At 38.9% G+C, this 25,889-nt stretch overlaps 1 long non-coding RNA gene across 1 annotated transcript; it reads right to left on the reverse strand.

Moving 5' to 3' along the window:
• Positions 1-8,572: 8,572 nt before the first annotated feature.
• On the reverse strand, positions 8,573-9,679 carry LOC150056568 (uncharacterized). The gene is made up of 3 exons (XR_016537237.1): positions 9,567-9,679; positions 9,153-9,252; positions 8,573-8,649 (listed from the first exon to the last, which is right to left on the reverse strand). It is a non-coding gene; the product is annotated as an uncharacterized LOC150056568 (long non-coding RNA).
• Positions 9,680-25,889: the final 16,210 nt, after the last annotated feature.

Below are 25,889 nucleotides of genomic sequence, written 5' to 3' on the forward strand. Positions count from 1 at the left end.
CTATCCAAACTAAACAGGCCTATTTCAAGCTCTGAAATAGAAATGGCAATAAGAGAACTTCCACCTAACAAAAGCCCAGGGCCAGATGGATTCACAGCTGAGTTCTATAAATAAGGTCTTCAAAGCAGAGCTCACACCAATACTCCTCAAGCTCTTCAACGAAATGGACAATGAAGGTTCTTTACTAAACTCATTCTATGAAGCCAGTATAACCCTCATCCCCAAACCAGACAGAGATTCATCAAAGAAAGAGAACTATTGACCTATTTCTTTGATGAACATCGATGCAAAACTTCTCTACGCCAACAGCGAGCGGAATGAGGCAACAATCAGGAAAGCAACTCCTTTTGCAATAGCCTCAAAGAAAATAAAGTACCTAGGAATTACCTTAACCAAGAATGTAAAGGACTTTGTTGATGAAAACTTTAAAACCTTGAAAAAGGAAATTAAAGCAGAACTGAGGAAATGGAAAAACCTCCCATGCTCCTGGATTGGAAGAATCAATATCGTGAAAATGACAATCTTGCCAAGGTCTATCTACAAATTCAACACAATACCCATCAGTATCCCAATGTCATTCTTTAAAGAAATAGAAGAGGCAATCCAAAATTTCATATGGAATAATAAAAGACCCCATATAGCGAAAACACTTCTTAGCAGAAAGAACAGTGCAGGAGGAATTTCAATACCAAACTTTAGACTCTATTACAGAGCTATAATTATCGAAACTGTTTGGTACTGGTGCAAGAACAGGCCTGAAGACCCATGGAATATAACTGAAGACCCAGATATTAAACCAAAGACCTATGGCCACCCAATCTTTGAGAAGGGAACCAAAAAAAATAGAATGGAAGAAAGATAGCCTCTTCAACAAGTTGTGCTGGCAGAACTGGTTAAGCACCTGCAGAAACCTAAAGCTGGATCCTTCTTTGCCACCCTGCACTAGAATTAACTCCAAATGGATCAAAGACCTGGAGGTAAAAGCCAACATTCTGAAAACTTCACAAGAAGGAATAGGAGATACAGTAGACCTCCTTGCACAGGTCGAAACTGTCTTAATAAGGACCAAGAATCACAACAAATCAGAGAAAGGCTGGATAAGTGGGACTGCATTAAACTGCAGAGCTTTTGTATGGCAAAGGACATAGCTAGTGAATTAATTAGGAAGCCTACAGAGTGGGAGAAGATCTTCACCAACCATACAACGGACAAAGTCCTCATATCTAAAATATATCAACAGCTCCAAAAATTGAATCACTCCCAAACTAATCTCCAAAGTAACAACCATCCCATTAAAAGATGGGCCACAGACTTAAAGAGAGACTTCTCTGAAGAAGAAACAAAAATGGCCTATAGACACATGAAAAAATGCTCAACATCTCTGGTCATAAAAGAAATACTAATAAAAACAACTCTAAGATTCCAACTGACTCCAGTTAGAATGGCCAGCATCAAGAAAACTAATAACAACAGATGTTGGAGGGGATGTGGACAGGAGGGATCACTACTACACTGTTGGTGGGAGTGCAAACTCATTCAACCACTATGGAAAGCAGTATGGCAGTTCCTCAAAAGACTAAACATAAAACTACCCTATGACCCAGCAATTCCACTACTTGGCATTTACCCAACCATCCAGAAACAAGGACATACTAAATCCACCAGCACAACAATGTTCATTGCAGCACTATTTACCATAGCAAAGATATGGAACCAACCTAGATGTCCCTCAGTTGATGACTGGATCAACAAGATGTGGTATTTGTACACAATGGAATTCTATGCTGCTGTCAGAAAGAATGACATTGCCCCATTTGTTAGGAAATGGAAAGACTTAGAAAAAAATCATATTAAGTGAACTAAGCCAGACTCAAAGGAACTTAGGCTCAATGGTTTCCCTCATTTGTCATAATCAGTAGAAACCTTGGGTTCTCCTAGCAGAGATTTGCAATACAGCAAAACCTTGATACAAAAGGCCATATAGTAGGATGCTAAATGAAAGGATCTCTAGGATATAGAAACATAAGCCATATAATGAATGGTTTTTGTTCTTAAGGTACTATGTTATCTCTCATCTCTTTTGCTGTCCCTTGTCTCATATTGTTACAGTATCTCACTTTGTTACCTGATATATTGGATATATTTGTATTTGGTTATTTGATATTGGATAGGGAAGGGGGGAAAACAAGATGAGGGTTGGGGGTGGAAGGGAGGGAAATGGGGACCAAGACATGTGAAAGGGTATCAATGTATGGGAATTTATGCACCATCTATCTGGCAAATATCATGTAACCCTTCTATTAATTACAATAAAAATATACAAAAAAAAGAAGTTTAGAAGGTAGAACTGAAAGAGTTACAGTTGGAAATACAGCAGTTATTGAAACAGCCTTGAAAGGCTGGTCGTGAGTGAGGTCCGTAGACATGAATACAGTCACAAGATCTTATTAGTTTTCCATCACAGCTGTATGCAAGGACCTCAGTCTTAGTGACTTAAAATAATATGGCCTTATGTTTTTGCTGTCCTGGATTGAAGTTGGTTGCATGAAGCTGCAGCAATGTCAGAGTCCTTTCAGACTCTAGTGGAGACGTGCATCCCTGACGTTGTCCAGCTTCTACAGGTAGCCTACATTCTCTGGGAATAGTAGTCTTATTTCCGTCTTCAAAGAATATTGGGATGACTCTCCTGCAGCTGTTACCTCTCTAGTTTTTCCTTCTCACCCTTCCATTCCACATTCCTTGGTAATTACATGGGACTCATCCAGACCCTCCAGTGAACCTTCCATATTGGAAGTTGGCTGATGAGGAATGGCAGTGTCTCTATAGCTTTAATTTCCCTGAACTGTCACGTCACTCAACACATGTACAGGGTCTAGGTAGTCAGGCATTGTTCTGCCTAAGATAATAAGATCTTACAATTCTGCCACCATCATAAAACCAATTCCTGATGCATGAATGCATTGTTCCTGTCAAGATTTTAAACGATGAGAAAAGTCTAACAATATATTAACATGGACAATGGTTCTCTGGAGAATATACATGACTAATATATATCTTTAGCTTGAAGCAAATGAAAAATAAAATAATGAATCCAAGTTCTTAATCTCATTTCTTTTGGAAGTACTTGATTTTGAACTCAGGACCTCACACTTGCTAGCAAGCTGTTCTAACCTTTGAGTCATGTCTCCAAACAGTTTTGCTTTCGTTCTTCTTCAGATGGGGTCATGCATTTAGTCCTAGGTCAGCTTAGACTGTGGGTTTCTTATTTAGTCTTCCTGTGTAGACAGTGTGACAAGCAAATGTCACTCTCACCCAGTATTGGTTGAAATTAGGCCTTGTGACATTTTTTCCTGTGCTGGAATTAAACCACAGTCCTGCTACACTAGCTCCCAGACAGGTATGAGCTACTGTTCCAGGCTCAATTTCACTTTGCAAATCAGATTTGAAATAAATGTTTGATTAAATGAATTTTATTTGAAAATGGGAAAATAGTTGTAGGACACTGAAAAGCAGCTATTTCAGGACATGTGAAATCGAGTGCCCTGTGGCTGCTGGGCAAGCCTCATAGGACCTGTAACCAGTTCTGCAAGTGGTCCAGGCTGCAGCAATGCTTTCAGCACAGTGTGGTCCTCCATCTGGATGCCCTGAGTCAGCCACCTTACAGATCCTGGCAAATGCCAGAACCTTCCAAAGGATAGAGGGAGCAGAGATGTCATCTAGTAAAAATAGTGCCATTCTAAACCTCAGCTCTCAGGCTTTCTCCCACTTCTCTTTTCCTTCTCATAAATAAAACTTGGAGAACCCAATAAAACCTCTCACCAAAAGCAATCAATTCTGGGAGACAATGTATCCTATTTGTTATGCATATGGTTTTCAGCCTGAGCACATTTTATTAAAAAAAGAAAAGAGCTCTTCCTGTATTGTATTAAACACCATTGTCTGGTATTGATTTTTTTCCCTATAATAAATGGAATAAAGGTAGACTGCAGGCGAGAAACAATCCGCTCATGAAGTATATACTATACAGGAAAATTAGATTTCCCCCAGTAATCCTGTTTAAAATATATGTTTGCAAAGCAGAATTCCCAGCTGGAAAGAAAAGTATTCAGGAGGAATTAATGTCATGTAGGTCACAAAAGGAAAGCTGAAATATATAACCTTAAATTGAAGCCAGCGGCGATGACTTTCATTTGGATGTTGACTGTCTCTCAGGGCCAATCCAGGGATGCTACTGGGAGGTGGTGGGACCTGGGGAGGTCTTAGATCAGTGCAGACATGCTCTTGTAGGGACTGAAGAGCCCAGGCTCTTTCTCCTTCTTTTTATTCCCTGGCTTCTGACATGAGTGGATTTGCTCTGCCTTATAGTTCTGCAACAATGTCAGGCATCTTTCACAGGCAAAAGCCTCTGATCATGGGCTGGGATCTCTAAAATCCAGAGGAAAAAGAAACCTTTGCTCTCTGTAAGTTAATTGTTTCTGGTGTTTCATTACAGTGACCTAAGACTGCCTAACACCTCAGTGATTAGGCTCATCAGGTGCTCCCACTCCACCCCACCCCCTACTTTTCCTTTTGTACCCATCCTTGCTGCCTCTTCAGTTCAGTAGGTTGCAGACCTGTCATTTGACACAATTGTACTGTAAGGAATTCAGTCCTAATCATCCTTTCCCATCTTTTACCTAATGAGGAGGAATACCAAGCTCAGTATTCACATCTGTGGGGTTGTTTAGGGTCTCCGTGGTATCCCTGGTGCGCAAGCCCTCAGCCAGGCTGTGTTCTCTGATGGGGGCCCCTTCTCTTCTCACTCTCCTTTCACCAGCCACCCATCCAGAATTTCATGTCCTACTAAGAATGTGAGAGAACGAGCAGAGATCATTCATCAAACAAACATAAACAAGCCTTGGGAAAGTTATTTCTAGAAGAATATTAGCTCCAAGAATATGCTAATTACCCCAGGAAATGCTAACATCTACAAGATCTTTGGAAAGGTTATATTAAACACAGTTAAGTGAGTCTCTTTACACCAGAAACCTCCTCATTCCTGGAGTTTCCATAGTAGAATTTATTTATCAGAGTTTTTAAAGTGTTCACTTTGCCATATTAAAATCAGAACTCACAATAAATAACTGTTTTGAAAAATAAACAGGATTAGGAAGAGTTGATAGTTACTGTGCAGTAATTTCATGTCTATATTTAATCTTCATAAAGTAACAGAATAGATTCCATATTATTTACACTGAACTAAAATGTTTAAATGCAAAGATAATTTGCATCCCTGAATTCTAATATTAGTCAACTTTAGGTGTCAATTAAAAAAGGGAAGAGTTAACTATGCAGGGACATTCTTCTAAGAGTATGAATCAGTAATGATTTATGATAGCTCAATTTAATGGCTTGACTTTATGCTGGTGCAAAGCCCATCAGAAATAAAAACTGTATTTTGAAGTTTGATTTTTTTTTTTGCCAGTCCTGGGGCTTGGACTCCAGACCTGAGCACTGTCCTTGGGCTTTTTCCTCAAGGCTAGTGCTCTACCACTTGAGCCACAGCATTACTTCTGGCTTTTTCCGTGTATGTGGTACCAAGGAATCGAACCTGGGTCTTGGTGCATGCTAGGCAAACACTCTACCACTAGGCCATGCTCCTGGCCTGAAGTTTCATCTTTTCTTGAGTGACCAATATATGGAATGCATATCCCCTTGGATTCTAGGTAGCAGTAGCAGTAGCAGCTGGAGCATGAGGGGAAACCACAGACACTGCAATGTGCTGGAGTGCTAAGCCACGGTGTTCAGTATATCAAGTACATTACATGAATTTTCAACTTCTGATATTTTCCCCTTTTGGTGAGTTTACTGATCCATAGTCAAGGATGATTTGCAATGAGCAAAGGTGGTGTGGTGTAAACTGAGCCCAGAGTAAGACGCTAGGGTCCATTGGGAAGCTTGGATCCCTCAGAGTGAGTAACAGAGGAAAGCTTAAGGAAGGGATACTTACAGAATGTGGGTGGGCAACGTGATCAACACAGGAGTCTGTAAAACTGAAGTCCAATAGTGACCAGGAGCTACCATGATGCCCTAGCCTGGATGGGAAAGCCATATTACTTGGAGTGTAGAGAGCTATGATTAGGCAGAAGGAAGGGAGAGGGAGGAGGACAACATGTGTGGCTGTTGGAGGAGGAGCAGAGTGAGAATTTCGTTTTCTGTGCCTGCCTTACTTATTTTCTTACTTCTTTATTTACTTTCTCAGTTGCCTCCCAGGCATTCAGAGAAATGCCTGGTATACTTAATGCAGGAATGAAGCATTTATAGCTAGAGATTCACTGCCTGCTCATGTCTAGTAAGACATGGTTCCTGTTTATGACTGGTGAACAGGAAGCTGGAGAGTGCCTCCGGAAGCATTCTGGAGTCCTGGAGAGGCTCATAATAAGGATTTGGAAGCTTTGCCTTGCCCCTTTTTATTCTTACCAGACATGCAGCTTTAGTCTAGTAACTTGTCTTTGCAATCTTGTCTTAAAACAATCATGATGATTTTGGTGATTACGATGATAATACAGACATAATAGAGTTTTTGGAAGTTTGAATGACAGATAAACTATCCCAATTATCTTTATGTGATTGTTGGTCTTTCCTTCCTTTCTCCCTCCTCCCTTGTATGTGTACACATTTTTTAAAATTATAAGCAGGGGATAGTGATGGAACCTTATTATTTCCTATTTTAAACTTTCAGATTATCTAGAAAAAGTGGTAGTCAACATTGCGATCAGAATAAATAAAAAGAGGGCTCTCTGGGACTCTGGCACTGGCAAGGTAGTTCTTGATGGTGAAATCAAAGTAGAACACATCTTCACACAGGACACTGACTGTGTGGAACTTTAGTAAATAGCGTCATTTCAGTACGACAGGCATCACTTGAGATGGAACTGAAATAAGAATGAACTCAGTTCCCCCCCCGCCACCCCCACTTTTCAACTCACCTTTCATGGCACTTGAACTAAGTTAACAGAAAAAGACTAATTTAGATTCTTTTATGTCACCTCTAAGCCCTTAGCGGAAATAAAATTTGAGAGTAATTCTGCTAACGTCATTTAAAAAAGAGCTAAAATAAAAGTAAGGTGTTTTTTTTTTGGTCACTTTCATGCTTTCTCATATCCAACTGTGGTGCTTACTTAAGCTCTACCTACTCCAGCCCTTCAGGTCAGCAGTTCTGTGTTGCTGGTCCTCTGTGAATCATGTAGTGTCTCTTTAGTTGAGCAGAATATAAGCAGCTCTCGCTTTCCAGAGTCCACTACCCAATAGGACACTGACCATCTCCATCAGGAAACCTTCTTGGTATTATGAGTCACCTCAGCAGCCTTAGCGATGACGGTGGCATGATGTAGGGGGCATTCTGTAATGACAGTTTTAGGACTTTCCTTCCAAGGGGGAAAAAATGTAATCTAATCCGGGCCAGTCAAAGTCTGAGTTCCGGGTTACAGAAGACCATCCAGGCTGGTGTAAGCAGAACAAGGTTTGTGTTGGTGACACTCAGCAAAGAGCATGGGTTCTTTGGAGGGCCAGAGAGCTCCAGAGACAGGGTACCTGCCAGCAGAGGCTGACTCCTCAGCCTTCTTCCATGCTAACCTTGCTCTATGGTTACGTGCTGCCCGCACCCTTATTGCCAAGGAGACCTAGAGGACACATTTCTTGTGTCTGTCTGAAGGAGTAGACATGGAGAAAGGATTGTCTTGACTGTGGAACTAGACCAGGATGACAACTGTGCATGGTCTCTCTTGCTATCCAAATGCTGGCATCTGCCTTCTCCTATTGTCCTCATCACTCTCAGCTTTGTGCCAGCCAATCCACAGTCATAAGGCCCTCAAAGTCTTGCCCTATTCAGACCAGGTCAACAAATAGAACACTGCATGGCCCTATAATTAATATGTGCAGCCCTCCATGAGTGTCACAAAGCTCCATGTCATTGGGAATGCTAATGGAAAAGGATAGGGAGCCAGAAGAGTCACTGCCAGTTGGCACTGCCCCCTAATGACTATCTTCATATCTGTCACCATAACATCACCCTTGGAGTCCAACCAGTAAGCAAGGGATTTTACCCAAATGATCTAAAACCCACAGTGGTGTGGAGAGTGACCTATGCACATGGATATAGACAGTAATAAGGGCAATAATGGGGACAATCAGCGATGAAGAATATAAGTCATGTTCACATACCCTGGTTAGCAATAAGGATTGAAAATAACTTGTTTTCCACCCGCAAAAAAAGACACATTGGAAAAGTCTAGTTTAATTGACCTTTTGCTGTCTAAGAATGAAGCAGGAGTGCTTTGGAACAGGGCAAAGTTGGAGCAATTTCCACATAACACTGGCAGTAGTGGGGTCACAGTCACTGTGGCCCTTGTTCACATGCCTTCCTAGTATAAAAACTAGACAGTGGTCTCCAACGCACATTGCATGTGATACAGAATAAGATGGGAAGAGAGCCCAAGGAGCTGTCTCTGTAGTTGACTAAGAAGATTGTGCTGAACTGCAGAGCCTAGAAGTCTGAGATATGGAATCTGGCCATTGGGCTAGAGATGTTCTCAGTGATGATCTCAAGGTGTGTTCATCTTCTCTTCTTTTCTGGGATCTATTCTATTTCATGGTGGGAAACCTTAAGACCTAAAAGGAGAAGAAACTCGCACTCATTGGGTTAATGACTTTAGAACTTTGACTAGAGAGGCTAGAAATGGTGCTGGCCTGGCATTAATGTTATTCTCTTGAGACCTTGCTATTATTAAAATGGCAATTAACTCAAAGATTACTCAGAATTAACAAAGCAGTTAGGTACAGCCACCATGCCACCACTTGTGAAAGGGTAGCATCATCCTTCTCATCCTGCCATCTTCCTATGAATTGTTTCACTATGTATATGACAGACAAGTGAACATGAATAAGATACAGTTCTTAGGGACCAGTTGAGTTAGACAGGCCAGATTCAGTATGAGTGAATGATGTACAGTGCTGAAAGCATGGAATGGGGTTTATATAAGAAGTCAGAGCAGGGATGTAGGACTTTTCTAGGAGAGAGAGAAAAAGACACACACACACACACACACACACACACACACACACACACACACACACACACACAGAGATAGGGAGAGAGTAAACACAATACTGACCACGACTGAATAGCACAGATCAGGAGATACTCTTACATGGCATGCAATAACTCTTCATTGGCTAATGCCAGGGGAGACTAAATGTGAGCAGAAATCCAATCTGAAAAGAGAAAAAAGAAATGAGCATTGGAATAAAAAGGTATAATAAGAGTTTATGAAGAAGTTAAATCATATTGTATTTGGGGCTCTATCATCTGGGAGTTGACTACGTATAGAACTCTTTAGGATCTCAGATTTCAAATGTTGCATACCAAAATGTGAATTTTTTTCCCTGTGACCTTGCCATTTATGTGACAGTGTGAGGGTGGATTGCTGTTGGAAACTGGACACCTGCTACTTTTCTGGCCTTTTGGACATAAGGTGAAAAGCAGCAAGCGTGAAGGTTAGTACCAACTGGGGACCAGGCAAACCTACCACAAAATTTCACAAAGTCAGAGGGAGATCCATTCTGAGCATTCCATTCCTTCTTCTAGGATAAGCTTGTCAGTGTCAGTGGAGGAGGACTGAGATTCTTCCTTGAAGGTAGAGACTGACTTTGTGGAAAGACCCCAGATAGGGAAAGAAAAGAAAAGCATGAAACAATTTAGTGACTTTACAAGAAGTATATGGAGTGATTCTTAGATCATTGTTATAATAGATAAGCATGTCTTCCATATCTTTATGATACTTTATAATTACCTAAGATTGTCAGGTAAACCTTAATGTCATTATAAACACTAAAGAGCAAGAGATGCTTATGTATTTGTAATATAAAATCCAACTCTGTAGGAAATAGGACAATGCCAACATACAGTATAGCTCACACAAGAGCATAGGCTCTGGCTACAAATGGCACCGACTCCAAGCTGATTAGCTTATATGATAGTTGATTGTTTAGATGACAATATCAAAAAGCCAATTTTTATTATTATTATTAGTAGTAGCAGTAGTAGTAGTAGTAGTAGTAGAAGTAGTATTTTGCCAGTCCTGTGGCTTAAACTCAGGGCCTGGTCACTGTCCTTGACTTAAGAAAAGTCATCGCTCAACCACTTGAGCCACAGCATCACTTCCAGCTTTTTCTGTGCATGTGGTATCAAGGAATTGAATCAGGGTTATATGCACTCTATCACTAGGCCATGCTCCTGGCCCTACATTATTATTATTATTATTATTATTATTATTATTATTAGCCAGTTCTGGCATGACATTCATTTACTTTGCTTGTTTATATTTAGCACTCCACCACTTGAGGCACCCCTCCTTTTTGATAGCAATATAGGAGATGAAATCTCACAGACTCTATAAGCATTAGCTTCAACTCACCATCTTCTTCATTTCATCCCTCCTGAGGTAGCTAGGATTACAGGCATGAATCACCAATACCTGTCAAATTCATTTTCTTTACCAGCACACAGTAAGTTATATTATTGATACAAAGGGTCATTACATGCAATGCTTTAGTTATATGTGATATGCTTTATAAATTTTATAACAAAACCCTCTTCTTATGAAAGGAGATAGTTTAGTTTCCTATTTTTTCACTTTAACAGTCTGTGTATAGCTATTGGACAATACTCTTATCCCTGATCTGCACAGAATTTAGGCAAAAGGACAGGTAGAGTTTCATGTTAGGGATCTATGAGAACACAGAGAACTACACTTACTTCCCAGCTCCCAGTACAGCATCAAGATGAGTTTGATTTCCATTGGTTCTTATGACTGGAATACTGGATGGTTAGAGTCACCAAAGGCCATGCCACCAGTACTTCTAGGGTTTTTAGATCACCATGTTGGTATCATAGGGTATTTCTACATTTTAAATGAGGAATTGTTAGACATATAAAGTTTAAACAGATCATGTGTGTTAACTGACATTTCAGGGGTTAATTGCTAATCTTATAACCAGTTGAGATTTTTTGTGTGTGTGTATGTGTGGAACTGGGGCTTGAAATCAGGGAGAGAGCATGCTTGGGTAGTTCCAAGAATAAGAAATATAGACAACTAATGAGCACATCAACAGCTTTGTAATAAAAATTCAAACATAAATGCTAGGCCATTATTTTGCCCATAAAACTGACATCAATTTCTTAAATAACTCAAAAAAAGCAAAATGTATGCTGGGGACTGTGGCTGTTAAGGAATGAGCAGGTCTAAGTGTGGAAGAGAATGAGGATTTCTGCCACTGGAACTGATGACCTGTTATATCTTCATCTAGAAATTCACTCTAAGAGAACTTAAGATGTTCTGACAATTAATTACTTACCTAGAAAGGAAGCCAATATGGTCAATTCCAAGGTCAGCTCAGTGACAAGCATATGGGACAACTGTGCCCAGTTTCTTGGGCTCTTCAGCATCACAAGATGTCTGTTTTGGCTTGAACAAGATTTTTGTGCAAATCAAAATCGCTTGCAGCGATTTGAATCTGTGATCATTCCCAGTCCGCTTCTGAAGTGACGTGTTGTTGCGGTGGGCAGCGACAGAGAGAGAGAGTCACATCAAGTGTTCATGCAATTAATTCATCAGTGTATACATAATGATGCTCAAGCAAGATGGTGTATCGGATGCCGGTGGCTCACACCTGTAATCCTAGTTACATAGAAGGCTGAGATCTGAGGATAGAGGTTCAAAGCCAGCCAGGGCACTAAAGTCTGTGAGACTCCTATCTCCAATTAACCACTAGAAAACCAGAAGTGGCACTTTAGCTCAAGGGGCAGAGTACTAGCATTGAGCTGAAGAGCTTAGTGATAGCACCCAGGCTCAGAGTTCAAGCCCCATGACCGACAAAAAGAATGTTGATGTGCAAAAATGCTCATACATGAAAGAGTATATATATACTGGTATATTATAGCCAACACAGATAAATATCCATACATCTTAACTTATATATAGGTCAAAGAAAAATTTTGAGATGTCCTGAATTTTCTTACAAGAGATCAGGGATATGGGGTGAGATTTAGGAAGAAAAGGAAATCTAAATCAGTTAATAGACATGAGCTAAAACTGACAAAGGGCCATTTCATGGGGCCAGAAGTTTGGCCTCGTGGTAGAGTGCTTGCCTAGCATGCACAAAGACCCAGGTTCAATTCCTCCGTACCACATATATAGAAAAAAGCCAGAAATTGTGCTGTGGCTCAAGTAGTAGAGCTCTAGTCTTGAGAAAGTCCAAAGACAATGCTTAGGCCCTGAGTTCAAGCCCCGCTCTGGCAAAAAAAAGACCATTTCACAGTTCAAATTATCAATTCAATCCCCAGACAACCAACTGGCAGAGCTGTGTATACCTATGTGTACCCTATTAACCCTATACGTGTGTTATCTTGTATCTATAAGATGACACTTGATCCAATCTAACCTATGAGCAATAGTACTTCTCCTAAGGGACTGTCCTCCTTATACAAACCTTTCTGGCCTCTTGTAATCCCACCACTCATATCTGCTGTCAATGCATGTACAATGTGAGCTATTTGTGCTTTCCTTTCCTAGCCCCAATTAAAAAATGCTTGACACCTGCAGAAAACTAAAGTTGGATCTTTCTATGTCACACTTTACCAGGATTAATTCCAAATGGATCGAAGACCTTGAGATAGAAGCAGATACCTTGAAAACTTTACAAGAAGGAATGGGAGACACACTAGGTCTCCTTGGCACAGGTCAAAACTTTCTTAATAAAGACCCAGAAACACAACAAATTAAAGAAAGTTTGGACAAATGGGACTGCATTAACTACAGAGTTTCTGTGTGGCAAAGGACATAGCTAGCAAGCTAAATAGAAAGCCCACAGAGTGGGAGAAGATCTTCACTAACCATACAACAGACAAAGTCCTCATATCTAAAATATATCTACAGCTAAATAAATTGAATCTTTCCAAAGCAAATCTTCAAAGAAACAACCATCCCATTAAAATATTGCCCAAAGATTTAAAGAGAGTCTTCTCTGAACAAGAAGTAAGAATGGCCTATAGACACATGAGAAAATGCTAGACATCTCTGGCCATAAAAGAAACACAAATCAAAACAACTCTAAGATTCCACCTCACTCCAGTTAGAATGGCCATTATCAAGAAATCTAATGAAAACAGATGCTGGCAGTGATGTGTCCAGGAGGGATCGCTACTACACCGTTGGTGGGAGTGTAAACTTGTTCAACCCCTGTGCAAAGCAGTATGGCCATTCCTCAAAAGACTAAACATAGAGTTGCCCTATGATCCAGCAATTCCACTCCTTGGCATTTAACCAATCATTCAGTAACAAGGACATACTAAATCCACTAGCACATCGACGTTCATTGCAGCACTATTTGCCATAGAACAACCCAGATACCCCTCAGTAGATGCTTGGATCAACAAAATGGGCATTTATACACAATGGAATTCTATGCTGCCATCAGAAAGAATGACATCGCCCCATTTGTAAGGAAATGGAAAGATTTAGAAAAAATCATATTAAGTGAAGTAAGCCAGGCCAAAAGAACACAGGCTCAATGGTTTCCCTCATTTATAATAATTAGTACACACCTAAGACTCTCCTAGCAGAGGATTAGTGTAAAACCTAGATACGTAAGGCCATATAGGATGGGGCTAAATGAAAGGATCTCCAGGATATGGTAACCAGAGATTTATCTTGTGTGATTGTTGTTCTTAATGTACTGTGTTATTTCTCTTTTGTTGTTCTTTGGTTAATCTCATGTTGTTACAGTATCTGACTTTTTTTTTTTACCTGGCATATTGTACATGTAATAGGAAAGGGAAAGGGGGAAAACAAGATGTTCGGGAGGGGTGGAAGGAGGGGAATGGGGACAAAAACATGAGAAGGGGTATCATTGTGTGAGAAGTAATGCAACTGGTGAATGTAACTGTAACTGTACCCCAGTATACATTGCAATAAAAAAACGCTTGAGATTCATAGGTTTGGTAGACTAAATGCAGGGGTGACTACACCCTGTTGCTGGTAATTTCAGGGTACATTTTCAGAACCTGTTCCCTTTCCACCTGACATTTGTAACAGTTCCATAGGCCCCTGTATTTTAGTCTTCCATCTCAAAAGTTTTGTCTTAACAACAGTAATTTAGACATATAACATATATATATACATACATACACATGCTCTCATAGTTGTACACACAGGTATGCTTAAAAATAGCCATGGGTCCTTTATTGTGAAGTGGAGATCCATTGTCCCTTACTTTATATCTGAGCTGGCCCCTGTCCTCTTTAATTAGTTGAGAACAGCAGGCTGGACACAGTGCTAGTTCAAGTCTTTGCGAGGACCTTGCATTTCCACCAGGGCTCTTTGAGGCAGTCTTAGAGACTGCTAATACCTGGACACAGGAGCAACTCTTAAGCTTTTAGGAAGAATTTTTTAAGATAGAATTTTCGTGATTATAGCTTGAAATTAGCAACATCTGGCAGGGCACTTCTAATTACAGCCCCATGCCATGAGAAAGTACTACTCACTATCTGGAAAGGCACCAAGCCTTCCTGTGGAAAGTGAGGAGCTTGGTGGAACCTTGCCTTCCAGCTGTCTCTACCAAGGAAGCAAGAACTCTCAGATACCCCTGAGCAGCCCATCACATCAGCCTAGCTAAGCTCATGAGGGACTGAAGAAACTCCTAGGTGAAACTACCACATTTTCTGACCAAGGAAATTCTATGATATAAAGTCATTGTTCTGTTTAGTAGATTAAAAAATTATGGTATATTTTAACCCTAACTGTTCAGTGGTATTTTTGTGACTAGTGCCCTTTCCTGAATTACATGGTTAATATTTATTTTGCTATATACAAATAGAGCAACAATAGGCAAACAATTATCTTCATACTTATAGGACTTTCTATTACAGTATTTACTAAGGGTAAATGGGCTCTCCTGTAGGAGACATTATATACTGGTAGAAGTGCATAGTGCATCTAGAAACAGATGTGTCTTCCTTCATTGTGGACTTGATCGCACTGTTGTGGCCAATGAACCTTGGACATGATTGATGCTGAATATGAAGAAAAGTAGAGGACACTTCCCACAGGTGTGCATAGAGCATTTGGTGCTGGAACCTTCCAGTAGCTCAACCTCTTTTGACTACAAAGTGAAAGGGAAAGATCTGCTTAAATATTTTTGCTGGGCCCACACACCAATAGGTACAGTACAGGACATGTTACATACATTATTTATACATATTCCAAAACAATGTCATCTTTTTTTTTTTTTTGCCAGTCCTGGGCTTGAGCTCAGTGCCTAAGCACTATCCTTGGATTTTCTCAAGGCTAGAGCTCTACCACTTGAGCCTCAGCACCACTTCCAGCTTTTTTCTATGTATGTGGTGCTGAAGAATTGAACCTGGGTCTTCGTGCATGCTAGGTAAGCACTCTACCACTAGGCCAAACTCCCAGCCCCAACAATGTCATCTTTAAGGAACTTACAGATTTATGGGACACCCCAGACTGAAGCCTCCACACGGGTCCCAAAAGGAACATGAGAAGGAGAGAAAGCTGAAGAGGCATATGACTCCCAAATAAGGACTAGATTTTCTTTGTGGTCTGCCTTGTAAGGTATCTATTGATGAGGCCGAGGTCCTAAAACAAACACAGTGATCTTTGCTTATTTCATTTGATAAGAAAGTTCTCTTTTGTCTGCAGAAGACCACAGTGCTATATTAACACTGTGTGGAGTGTTTGGGATGAGGGGGCCCTGAGGAAGATACTGAGCTATTTTCCATTATTATACAGCATTTACACTTGCCAGTTCACACACACACACACACACACACACACACACACACACACACACGAGTTTTCATTATGCTGATCTGTAGGTTAAGGCCATCTGTCACTCTTACTTCAGTCTAGTAGTTTCTGGTTCTGAGTGGCCTGAAGCCAGTCAGTGCTGAGTCAGGTCTGTGATCCTCAAGGTCATGCAGGTGAGGCTTGGAGGACACCAGATGTTGACAGAGCTCTGTGAGAAGGAAGAAAAAGGCTTGTCACAGCTGTGGGAACCCTCCACTCCCAGCCACAGGCAGCACTTGCTAAGCAAGGCTGAGTTTTAATTAAAATATTCAATTATAATTCTGTAATTGAAGATAGAAAGGAACATCTTGGGATGTGTTTAATTCAAAATGGCAAAAAAAACTCCACTTAGAGCATTGCTTATTCTAATTTTCCACCAGGAGACCATGCATTAGATTAAATGTAGTATAAAACAGTATACATTTTGATACACAAAGGTATTTTGGGGGTGGGGTGGGATGAACAATTGTATGCTTTTTTTTTTAATTATGGGAGACATACACGCTCACTTGAAAAACAACAACAAATAAAGAAATACAAAAGGAAAACAAAAAGAAAACTTTCTTTAAAGATATAGGTACAGCATTACTAGGAACTCTTCATTTTGGGAAGATGGAGTATTTTATTTTCATTTATCTAATATTCCTGTAAGTACAATGGAAATTGCCACCATTATACACAGGACCAGCATAAATATACCTACATGATGGAGGGAAGGTGGCAAGCTGAAGGAGGGTATACCATGAGTCCTCTGACCTTCCTTCTTGCCCCATATATCCTAGACTGGAGAGTGGAGAAGACCCTAGACTAGAAATGGCAAGGAATACAGAAGAAAAAGTATTGCAATGACAACAAAACAACAACATTAATTTTTCTAGCCAAACATCCAGGAAAGGGGTAACACAGAAAGACAGAAACTCTTTCTAAAATCTACTATCTACTACAACCAGACAGCACAGGAAAACCTGGTGTCATACCACACTTCCACTACAACAAAAAGCAAATTAAGATCTTCATATGCACTGTCTAAGCTGCAATGAAATATACCTGCTGTAGGTCTGCTGTTTGTTGGGACAATGACAGAGGAGGCTGCATAAGGGAGTTTAGATTCCCATTTGTGTTCTGTAGAGCACTTCCTATTTCCTCATGAAGGGCAATGTCAGAGAAAATCAGAATGTTTACCCCAGCAGCAAACAAGGCCCCTTCCCATGATATTAGAGGAAGCCTTCTGAAATACAGAAAGAACTATATCCAGGATCTCAGCCTAAGATGCCCAAAGCTCAGATTCCAATAAAAAATCTCATTCCCTACACCAGGAAACAGGAAGATGTGACAGAATAAAGAAAACAGCCAATAGATGTTGATATCACAGTAACAAAGATGGGAGAAATGGCTGACAATGATTTTAAGACAATTGCGCCAGCATTGTAAAAAGTTATTAATAAACTTGAAACAAAGACACAGTAATACACAAAACTCTAAGCAAAGAGACAGATGATCAAAAAAGGAAATAGATGAACATTTTAGAACTGAGAAATACAATAATCCTCTCCCCCTAATAAACTGGCCTGAGGGTTTCTAAAGCAGACCAGAGAGATGATAATAAGTAATCCTGGAACATCAACAAGATACAGAAATTACACAGATGGAATGACTGAAAGAAAATGCTCTGATTCTCAGGGAGGGGGGGAAAGGATGGGGATCAAATCAGAACAAAATAGTCATCTCATGGGAAGTTCCAGAAGAAAAGTGAAGCTGGGCTGAGAAAACTCTTGAATAGACAACTCCTGGGAACTTCACAAGTTTGACAAAGACATTACTTTTAGGCTCAAGAAACGGAGCTAAGCCTAAACAGGAAAAACACACCGAAACCCTCATCTAATGAAAGCACAGTCACACTTCCAAAGAAAATAAAACACACCATGAAATTCTATGCTTCCATCAGAAAGAATGACATTACTCCATTCATAAAGAAATGGAAATACTTGGGGAAAAATCATACTAAGTGAAGTAAGCTAGACCCAAAGAAACATAGGCTCCACGGTTTCTCTCATTTGTAATAATTAGTAAATGTCTAGGATAGTCCTAGCAGGGGTTTACAGTAGCTCAATAACTACATAAATATGTCCATATAAGATGATGCTACTCCAAATGAACTCCAAGATATGGAAACAAGAGCCTTTTCTTTGTTTTTGTTGTTTTTAATGTACTGTGTGAAGTTCTTCCTTTTTTCTTTCATTTTTCTCCCCTTTGGTTTAACCCCTGTTGTTACTGTATTTGATTTTGGTACCCTCTGCCTCGTAGATACATTTATCTGATTAGGGGGAAGGAAAGGTAGCAACAAAATGATGAGACAAAGTAAATACTGCAGCAAAGTGAATAGCCCAGGGCATCTGGTAGCAGCACCTCAGTGCCCTGCACTGGTCTGAGAGGGGCTGGAGGGACGTGAAGCTGGGAAGGAACTGAGCCATCTCTGCAACAGTATTGGCTGCTATGCGTCATGGGGATAGCTATAGAATTTCCTGTGGTCCCTGGAGCCTGCTGGCTGTAGAGCTCAGGGCCACTCCCCCTCCCATGTGCTAGTTTGGTCCTGGAGAAGCTTCTAGGTAAGTAAGTGAGGTGAGCTCATAAGGGAAGAGTTGGGAATAAAGGAGAAGCCTTCCCAAATCAAATTCTTCCAGCCCACACTCTTATCACCAGGGGGTCGCTAGAGATTCTTACTCAATTACAGGATGGGAGGCAAAGCTCTCCTAGTTTGTGTGATGAACTCTAGCTAACCACTTATAACCAATGTGGTAAGAAGGAGATAAAGTGACATCACGTGCACGAGGCAAATATGAAAAAGGAAACCGAGGAAGGAGTTTTTCCTTTAATAAAGACAAAAGGCACATTTCAGCTACCACAAATGAGGGAAACCATGCCACCGGTTTCTGTGGGTCTGGATTAACTTTCCTTAATACAATTTTCCCAAGTCTTTCCAATTCCTTATCATTCTTTCTGATGGATGAGTAGAATTCCATTGTGTATGCATACTACGTTTCCTTGATCCATTTATCCATTGAGGGGCATCTGGGCTGATTCAGTAACATGGCTATGGTAAACAATGCTGCAGTAAAAATCATTTGTAAACGTGCCTACAAGTAAACACAGTGGATGATATAAAGAAATACACTGGGTCAGGATAAATTATACAGGTCTATAGGCATGTAGTGAGACCAAAGGAGGATATTAGAGTGGCAAAATACTTTTGTGTATTTGATTATATAAAAATATTTATGGAAATGAATTGCAGAAAATGAAAATAAGAGGTTTATTTTTTCCTTTGCTGTTGTTTCGGTTTTCTTTTCCTTTTGTTTTGTTTATTCATTTATCTGTCCACGGTAGGGTATGGAAGGGCACAGAAATAGTGGGACAAAGGCTGAACAAATGCAGCAGTGATACTCACTAGACGCTATGTTGAAAATGAACTATACAAGTTGTGGATGGGATGGGAGGGAAATTATACCCCTCTCACTGTATATCACCTTTACAATAACAATAAAATGCATAAAAAAGGCAAAACTAAACCAGGAAGACAACAGATGTTAATTCAAACACATCAATACTTACTTTGGATGAAAATGATCCAAGGACAATAATTAAAAAGACAAAGAATTGTCAGAGGGGATACAACTATAAGGCTTACGGTGGTGTGGGATCAAGGGAAAAGGGGTAAATGAATGAAGAGAAGACAAGGAAAATACAGACAAGGATTCAATACATATCACATATCCTACAAAACTGAGAAGACTGAGGGAAGGGGTGGGTAGGAAAGGGATAGGTATGAATGTTAAATGTGATGACGATCAAGATATATTGTATTTGTAAACTTCTTTGTTAAATGGCAGCAACTCTTTTGTATAATGATTTAAATATAATAATAATAGAAAACTACTTAAAATATTAGGACTGAGAAGGTTGAAACATAAAAAGATGGAGAAGAATATAGGTAGCAATCAGAAGGTAGTGGGGGCTGCTTTGTGAATGTCAGACAAAGCAGTATGGAGAACCAGGCATATTATTGGGAGAAAAGGAGAGCAACAAATAATTGCAAAGAAGTCAATTGCAAAAGATATAGCCATCCTTAATGACATGTATCTGACAACAAAGCATCAAGATATAGGAGATGAAAAATCACAGAAGTGCAAAGCGATATGGACCAATCTACCTTCCTAGTGGACCAATCTACCATCCAACACCCTCCTCTCAGTAACTGATAGGGAAAGCAGGCAGAAAATCAGTACGGATATGAATGGCCTGTGAAGCACCATCAATCAACCCGAGCTAATTGACGTTTATGGACTAGCTCATGCAACATCAACAGAATACACAATCTTCCCAAGCTCACAGGAACCAAAATAGATCCCATTCTGAGCCATAAATACATCTGAGCAAATTTAAAAGAACAGAGATCACAGAAAGTATGGTCTCGAATCACAATAGAATTGAAGTAGAAATAAATAACAGAAAGACACCAGGAGTATATAAACATTTTGAGGTGAAATAAGATCCTTCTAAAATGATAAGACAATTCAAGACGTATTTTAAAATATTTTGTTTTACATAAAACTGAAAATATAGAATCAAAGCATATGGGATGTTCGTGAAGTTGAGAAATTGTATAGAACTCAGAGAAAAGGAGAAAAATACAATCTCAAAAATTAAGTTTTAGATGGGTGCCAGTGGCTCTTGTCTGTAATCCTAGCTATTCAGAGGACTGGGATTTGAGGACTGTGACTTGAAGCTTTCCTGAACAAGAAAGTTTTTGAGACTCTTACCTCCAGTAAACTACTCAGAAAAGTCAGAAGTGGCACTGCTACTCAAGTGGTAGAATGCTAAGAAGCGCAGGGACAGTACTAGGACCCCAGTTCAAGCCCCAGGACCAGCAAAAACAAACACACAAATAAATAAAATTAAGCTTTAGCCTTGGGCAGCTAGAGAAAGGGGAAGAAAACTCTAAACTTAAAGTGGATAGAACAATAAGAAAATAATTAGAAATGAGAATAGGAATTAAAGACATTAATAATAAAAAAGATTATAGAAAACTAACAAAAATTAAGTTTAGTGTTGAAAAGATCATAAATGTTTCTTTTCCTAGCTTATGAAGAGGCAAGAAAAGGCACAAGTTACTAGTATCAAAGTATGAGTGGGATTTTCACTAATGATTTCAGAGACATGAAAGTATTAATAAAGAATGTAATGCAATAGCCAAAGTTGAGGGTGGGGAGAAAAGTGGAGTACTTAAAAGATAAAAGGGAGTTATGTGGTATCAGAATTATTTAGCATCCTGACTGAAGAGGAGGATATCATTAACAGGTGATAAAACTGTATAGATACATGCATGTTCACACACACAAGGAAAAGAGAGAAAGTAGTAAAAGCAGAATTTGGGTGCACATTCTACTATAAAGCTTCAAAATGCTACTTTCAGTAGAAAAAGACCATAAAGAACAGAGGAGTCTTGTTCTGTTATTCTATACAGCTTCATGTGATTCTAAAACTCATGATATAAAAAGGAAAAATTCATTGCAATTGTTTTTGTATGTGAATCAATTGATTTGTCATGATGACACTGATAATGTTTAAAAGTTCTGTTTTTAATGTTATATGAGGCTTCGACTAAAATATAATTTGATTAGGATTAATTAAGAATTTGCCACATGTGTAAATATTTATAGAAGTATTACTTAGATTACCGAGGACTTTTCTTTGAAAAAATCCAGAATAAGCAGATTTAGAGAGACAAATTATAGATTAGTGTACATGAATTGAGGCTATAAGGAAATGGGGTGACTGTTATGAACATGGGGTTTCTCTTTAAGGTAATGAATTATTCTAAACTTGTATTGTGGGAGGCTGGCACAGCTTTATCAGTTTATTTAAACCATGCATGTGCTTTTTCCACTAGTTAAATCTTAGGGGATGCAAATTAAACCCTAGGAGAGATGTAAAAAATAGTCAGCGACAACCTATTATACAATATAAATTAAAAGAATTTACACTAGCTCCTCTTATATCTTCTAATTTATTTAATAATGCATGTATAAGTTCTATATATGGAAATGTATGCCAACTGACTAAATATAATGACTTAAACAAATTAGAAGGCATACTAAGATCATGGTATATTAAGCAATTTTTATTCTTCTCAATTTAACCTGTAGATTTAATAAATTGTCAAGATCTCTTGGGCTACTTTGCAGAGATAAATAATATATAAATAATCTGGATTCTATTTTTTTGCCAATCCTGGGACTTGAACTCAGGGCCTGGGCACTGTCATGAGGCTTTCTGAAGGCTAGTGCTCTATCACTTGAGCCACAGCACCACTTCTGGCTTTTTCTGTGTATGTGGTACCAAGGAATTGAAGCCAGGGTTTTGTGCATGCTGGGAAAGCACTCTACCACTAGGCCATGATCCCAGCCCCTAGATTCTATTTTTTAAAAGAAAGTATAAAGAACAACTAAAATAAAGATGCCAAGTTAAAAGGTATTGATTTCAAAATTTACTATCAAGCTACTATAATCAAGGAAGGAAAGATCCTTTGTATCCACTACACAGCACAGAAAGGTTAGACATAGATGTCTGAAAACATAATCAGCCAAACTTTGCCCAATCCACAGAGGCAAGTCAGTAGATACTGGATGTCATTCAGCAAAAGACTTTGGAGAAATCATATATTTCTAGGCAAAACAATGAATATGGACCTCACATTTTTCACAAAACTAATTCAAAGTGGGTAAGAAACCTAGATATAAAGCATAGAAATATAGATTAACATATGAGAAAAGTCATGTTACTTTAAGAGTGGTAATGAGCTTTGAAATACAATTCCTAAATCTTGATAAATGTGAGCTTTTAGATATAGCTTCCAAATCTTGATAAATGACAGAGAAGGTAGATAAATTAAAATAATTAAAACTGGAACTTTTGTTCTATGAAAGACTGTTAAGAAAATGAAGACAAGTGATCAAATGGGAGGATATTATATATATATATATATGGTAGGAAATTTGTATATAAAACATAAAATGAATTCTTAAATCTTAACAAGTTGGAGTTTTGTAAATCAGCAGACTGCTGACAGTCACTTTGCTTTGTCTCCACAAACCAAAGCAAGTATAGTTTAAGGGGAAAACAAGCTTAGATGAAAACACCAAGAAGAGATAGGAGGAAGATGAGGAGGTAGAGAAAGGAGGAAGAGGAGGAGGAAGAGGAAGAGAGAAGGAGAAGAAGGAGAAGGAGGAGAAGGAGGAGAAAGAGGAGAAGAAGAAGAAGAGGAGGAGGAGGAGGAGGAGGAGGAGGAGGAGGAGGAGGAGGAAGAGGAGGACGAAAAAAGGAAAGGAGATAGGAACTTGGCCTGAGCGCTATCCCTGAGCTCTTTAGCCCAAGGCTACCCTTGAGCCAAGCCCCACTTCCTGTTTTGTAGAGGTTAATTGAAGATAAGAGTCTCAGGTTCTTTTGTGTCCTGGCTGGCTTTGAACCTTGATCCTCAGATCTCAGCCATCTTAGTGGCTAGGATTACAGGTGGGAGCTACTGTGCCACGCTGGCTCTGTTTCTTTCTTTTCTCTTTGTGTGAAGGCCTCTATTTGTATCTTTGGCTCGTAAGCAAACAAGAGGTTTGTCTTTGTGGTTGTTGTCTTTAATGTACTATGTGAAGTTATTTCATTCCTCTTTTGTTTTCTTTTTTTTTCCCTTAAGGTTTATCCCTTGTACCTAGTGTATTGTATATACATTTATTTGTTTATTTGAATTAGGGAAGGGATAGGGTAAAACAAGATGATGAGAAGGACAAAGGGTGAACCAATGTAACAGCGATATTCACGAGACAATATGTTGGAAATGAACTTTGCAACTTGGGAGGTGGTGAGGGGAGGGAAAGTGGGAGAAAAACATGGGAAGGGGTAATAATGATCAAGAAGTAACATACTCAGTGCCTTATGAATGTAACTGTAACCCCTCTATGTATCACCCTCACAGTAAATGTTTTTTAAAAGTGGATAACTGTTCTTACAAAGTAGATGACTGGAAGGCAAAATTTAAAGAAAGGAAGATAGAGAAAACCTAATAGATGATGAAGAAAATACTGCAAAAGGAAGAAGTAAAAATGGGGTTCACAAGAAATTAAGGACTCAATATTGTAGATACCAAAATAAGAAGCTACAACAGCTAACGGCAGAAAAAGTAATAGTAGAAAACTTCCCAAGTCTTGGAAATGAGCCACCCATCCAAATATAAAGGGATTATAGAACAAGCAAACTTCCAGATGAGAAAGCAACATCTAGTAATTCTAGTAATTAAAGTCATGATTTCAGAAAACAAGGAAAGAATACTAAAAGCTACAAGAGGAAATAAAAACTTGCTAGGAGATTCCAATCAGAATAACAGCAGATTTCTCAACAGAAACATTAAAACAAGGAAGGCTTGGGATGATGTATTTCAAGCACTGAGAGTTAATAGCTGCTAATGTAAAATATTATTCTCAAATTTTAGTATTCAATAACAACAGATTCAATTCCCTAATTGAGAGACATAGAAAGAAAAACTGGATTATAAGGCAAGAGAAAACCATCCATTGACAATAAGAAACACATCTATCTGACAAAAATCCAACACTGGCTTAGAATGAAAGCCTGGAAAATGTTTACCAAGCAAATGGAAACTGAAAGCAAGCAGCAAACACATTGAACTTCAAATCAACTACAGGGAAATGCAGGAAAAATGTTAGAAGGTATAGGAAGACCTAACATTTTCCTGAACAAAACTCCAGAAGCTCGGAGAATGATGAAGACAAGAATTGACAAATAGGATTATATAAAATCAAAGTGTTTCTGTGCATTGAAAGAAACACTCATGACAACCAAGAGATAATCCATAAAAAAGGGAAAAAATCTTTACTAGCTTTTCAACAGATAGAAATTAATATCTAGAATATGCAAAGATTTCAAGCAATTAAAAAGTAAGAGAATAAATAATCCTATCAACAAAATAGCAAGCGAACCAGAAAGACAATTCTCACAAGAAAAATACAAATAAATTAGAATATTAGTAAATTCATCAAAAAATGTTCAATATCCCTATCCATGAAAGAAATGAAAATCAAAATCACACTGAAATTCCCTCTCATTCTAATCAGAGTGCCATCCATCAAGAATAAATGAAACAGAAAGCAAAAAATTCCAGAGAAGACATGGGAAAACTATATTCCTTATATATTGTTTGTATGAGTGTAAACTAGTGCAGCATATTTGGAAATCAGTACGGTAATTCCTCAAAAGCCTAAAACTTGATCTTCCCTATGACCTTGTTATATCATTTTTGGGCACATATCAGAAGGAGACTAAACCAACACACAAGAAAAACACCTGCATTTCCATGATTTTTCAATACTTTCACATTACCCAAATGATGGAATCAACCAAGATGAACAACAACAAATAAAGAAGTTGTGGGATATATGTGTACGTATATAATATATAACATGGGCACATGATGGAATATTACATAGCATAAAGAGAATGAAACTATGTAATGTGCAGGAAAATGAATAAAACTCAAATACATTCTACTTGGAAACTATTCAAGTTCCCCGAGCAAACTATTATATGATTTTACTTACATGTGAAAGCTAGATCTAAAAGACATTTGTACTCATAGACATGTACATAAAATATCCATACACATAATTACTTAGATGGTTAAACAGAACATGAATCAAGCCAGGACACTCCACAGGAGGAGAGAAGAGAATGAAGAAGAAGGATGTTTGAGAACAGCACAGGAAAACTGAACAAGCTGATGATTAGTAGGAGTAGGAGATAAGAGAAATACACACAAAGCTGGTAGGGAGGGAAGGAAGAGAAAAAGACTGGGATGTCAGGGGGAGCAAGGTGGTAGTATCCTGGACAAAGAAGATGGAATATTGTCAGATAAACTATTAGTAACTA

Source organism: Megascapheus bottae, chromosome 12, assembly GCF_031878675.1.
Source record: "Megascapheus bottae isolate mThoBot1 chromosome 12, mThoBot2.hap1, whole genome shotgun sequence".
Lineage (NCBI taxonomy): Eukaryota > Metazoa > Chordata > Mammalia > Rodentia > Geomyidae > Megascapheus > Megascapheus bottae.